The sequence below is a fragment of the Giraffa tippelskirchi genome, chromosome 14, assembly GCF_054371585.1.
Source record: "Giraffa tippelskirchi isolate mGirTip1 chromosome 14, T2T-mGirTip1v1.2.pri, whole genome shotgun sequence".
In the NCBI taxonomy this organism is placed as follows: Eukaryota; Metazoa; Chordata; class Mammalia; order Artiodactyla; family Giraffidae; genus Giraffa; species Giraffa tippelskirchi.
In genome coordinates, this window is record NC_137288.1 from 62,003,698 (window position 1) to 62,006,783 (window position 3,086).

Sequence of the window (3,086 nt, forward strand, 5' to 3'; positions counted from 1 at the left end):
AAGTCTATACTTCATTATTTACATTTTAAATGAGAATTGTTTGCATTTTGGTCAACTTGTTACTGTGTGGGGTTCATATTTTTGTTGTTTGTTTTTTTTTTTTACTCTCAAGGTTTAAAGCAGTGATTCTCAACCTTGGTTGTGTTTTGAAATCTCTTAGGGAGTTTTGCAAAATACTGATGGCTGGATCGCACTTCCAGAAATTGTGACTCAGTTGGCTTGGGGTGCAGCCAGATCAGAGTTCCAAAATGGTTGAGCTATTAGGGTCCTCTGACTTCTTTTTAAAATTTTTTAACTGATTCACTGTGTCAGCTTTACATTCTTTAATACAGTGATTTAGACATTCACATGGTTCCTTGAAGGTATTGCCATATTTCTTTTGCTTCCAAGTCTGTCCCTCTGTCTGTCTCCTGTTTGAACCTTTCTTCGTTTTACATTTCATTTGAGTTGTCTGGTACCAAGTTTTAGGAAGCTGTATTTCCCCTGCTGAGAAGTTGGTTTATCATTGCTATCCTAAATAGGAAGTTGATATTTTAACACATTCTAAAATGCTTACTTGGGCTCCTTTTAACGACTAATGACTTGAGTTAGATGCTGAACTTTGCATCTAAACTCCCAGTGGGAATTTGGTCTTCATAGGGGGTTGATCTACTTGGAAACCATTGAATTTTGTAGGCAGCAGTTAACCAGTCACTTCATTAGTTCCTGAGAAGCGAGTTGCATTGATTTAGATTTTACTGTCAGAGGTTAACTAACATACACACTATGAGATGGTTGTTCAACAAGCCCAACTAGTGAGTTCTTTTAAAAATTAATTCTTTCATTTTGGCTGTGCTGGGTCTTTGTTGCGGGGTGAAGGCTTTCTCTGGTTGTAGTGCAAGGGCTTCTCGTGGCCAGGACTCCTCTTGGGGCTGAGCTCAGGCTCTAGGCGTGGGCTTCAGTAGCAGTGGCACGTGGGCTTAGTTGCCCTGCAGCGTGTGGGATCTTCGTGGATCAGGGATCACACCAGTGTTCCCTGCATTGCAAGGCAGATTCTTACTTAACCACTGGACCATCAGGGAAGCCCCATTAGCAGTTCTTTAGAGATCATCCAGGAGAGCATGATCAGTTCACCAATTACATTACCTGAAGTAGTTCACAAGTGCTGATTTACCAGTAGTTGCATCTGGACGAGCTATTTTAAAAAAATAAAACAATATTCTTTGTCCCTTCTGCATGTCCCAATACCCCCAAACACATGGATTCAGGATGAGAATGGAGTGGAGGAGGCATGGGAATCTATATTGTTTAAAAAAAAAAGAACCTCTTGATTTTAAAGTCTTTGGATATGTTAGTATGCTTATCTTTATTGCTTCATTTGTTTTGATGCAATATAAGCTTTATTTTGCAGTCATTGGTGCACTGGAGTAATTTACTTAAAATTCATCAAACCCCAATCTGCGTGTTTAGAATGCAAATCTTCTATGATGTTTAGAAAAAAAAAAAAGGACTCCTGAATATTTGTCTTTGGTATGAGTGAGGTATAATTTTTTTTAATCTTAATGTAGATGAATGTGTGTAATTCAGATCTTTTACGTTTTTCAAAATGTATTTCTGAATGTAAGACTGGATTAAGGTTATTTGTGGTATTCACTAATGAATTCTGGAGCATTTGATATCAGTAGGTGGCCAGTCATTGTAATAATTGAATCATCTGATGAGAGGACAACTGAAAGTAGTGCTTAATGTGGTGAGATAAACAGGAATCACTGTTTAAAGTAACACTCGGTGCATCTGTGTCATACAGGTCTACCAAAACTAGTTGAAGGAAGAATTTTATGTATACAGATGTTGAAATTAAGCAGCTGGCTAATAATAAAAATGGCACAATTTCTATGTAATTAGTCTTTTTAATCATTTCATATATCCGTGACATTGCAGTTTGTTCCACTGTCTTTCTGGTAATTTGTAAAGTGAAGCATGTAGACTAGTACAGACTACATCAGTGCTTTGTGGAATTGATAGCACCTCAGACTCGGGATGCTTTTAAAGTTAGGGCCCCACTCAGTGTAGATTTAGTAGGGCTGGTGTGACCTGCGGGGGAATTCTGGTATAGCCCCTGTTTGAAAGAATAGGCTTGATGACTTGATAGTCTTCTTCAGTTATGAAGTTTTATGAAATGTATTTTTCAGTTTCCAGTTTTTAAAATCCACCCTACTTTACGAATTTTTAAAACAGTGTTTTCCAAAGTGTGGTTGACAGACTCCTAGGAATCCCCATGTCCCTTCTAGGGGTTCATGAAAGCAAAATCATTCTTATAATAAAACAGACGTTATGTGCACTGTTGCTATGTTGGCGTTTGCACTGATGATGAGGAAGCAGTGGTGGGTAGACTGCTGGCACCTTAGTTTGAAGCAAGGCAGTGGTACCAAACACACGTTAAGCATTTGAAAAAAAATGCCAATTTCACTTAAAAATTTCCTTGGTAAAGCAGTAAAATGTTTTAATTTTCAAAATCTATACCCTGGAGTGCATATCCTTTCAGTATGATTAAATAAATGTGTGGAGACTTCCCTGGTGGTCCAGTGGTTAAAAATCTGCCTTGCAGTGCAGGGGACACGGGTTCGATTCCCTGGACTGGCAACTAAGGTCCCACATGCTGCATGCTGAGCACAGAGCAAGTAAAGCCCAGCTGCTGAGACCACGCACCACAATGAGTCTCTTCACCGCAGCAGAGCCTGCATGCCGCAACTAAGACCCAACACAGCCAAATAAATATTAAATAAGTTAATAAATAAAGTGGGCTTCCCTGGTGGGTCAGTGATAAAGAATCCGCCTTCCAGTGCAGGAGACGATAGAGTTTGATCCTTGGGTGGGGAAGATCCCAGGAGAAGGAAATGGCAACCCACTCCAGTATTCTTGTCTGAGAAATCCCACGGACAGAGGAGCCTGGTGGGGCTACAGTCCATGGGGACGCAAACAATCGGACATAACTTAGCCACTAAACAACAACAATAAATAAATAAATATTTAAAAAATTGAGGTGTGCATAAAGTTCTTCTGCACATCGACGTACAAAGTTCATCTCTAGGAAAAGCACTCGCCGC

The 3,086-nt window shown here is 39.6% G+C and overlaps 1 protein-coding gene across 7 annotated transcripts in view; it reads left to right on the plus strand.

The window, feature by feature from the left end:
- The window catches only part of SMAD4 (SMAD family member 4), a 52,781-nt gene that overhangs the window by 3,506 nt on the left and 46,189 nt on the right, over positions 1–3,086 (plus strand). The window lies entirely within an intron of this gene.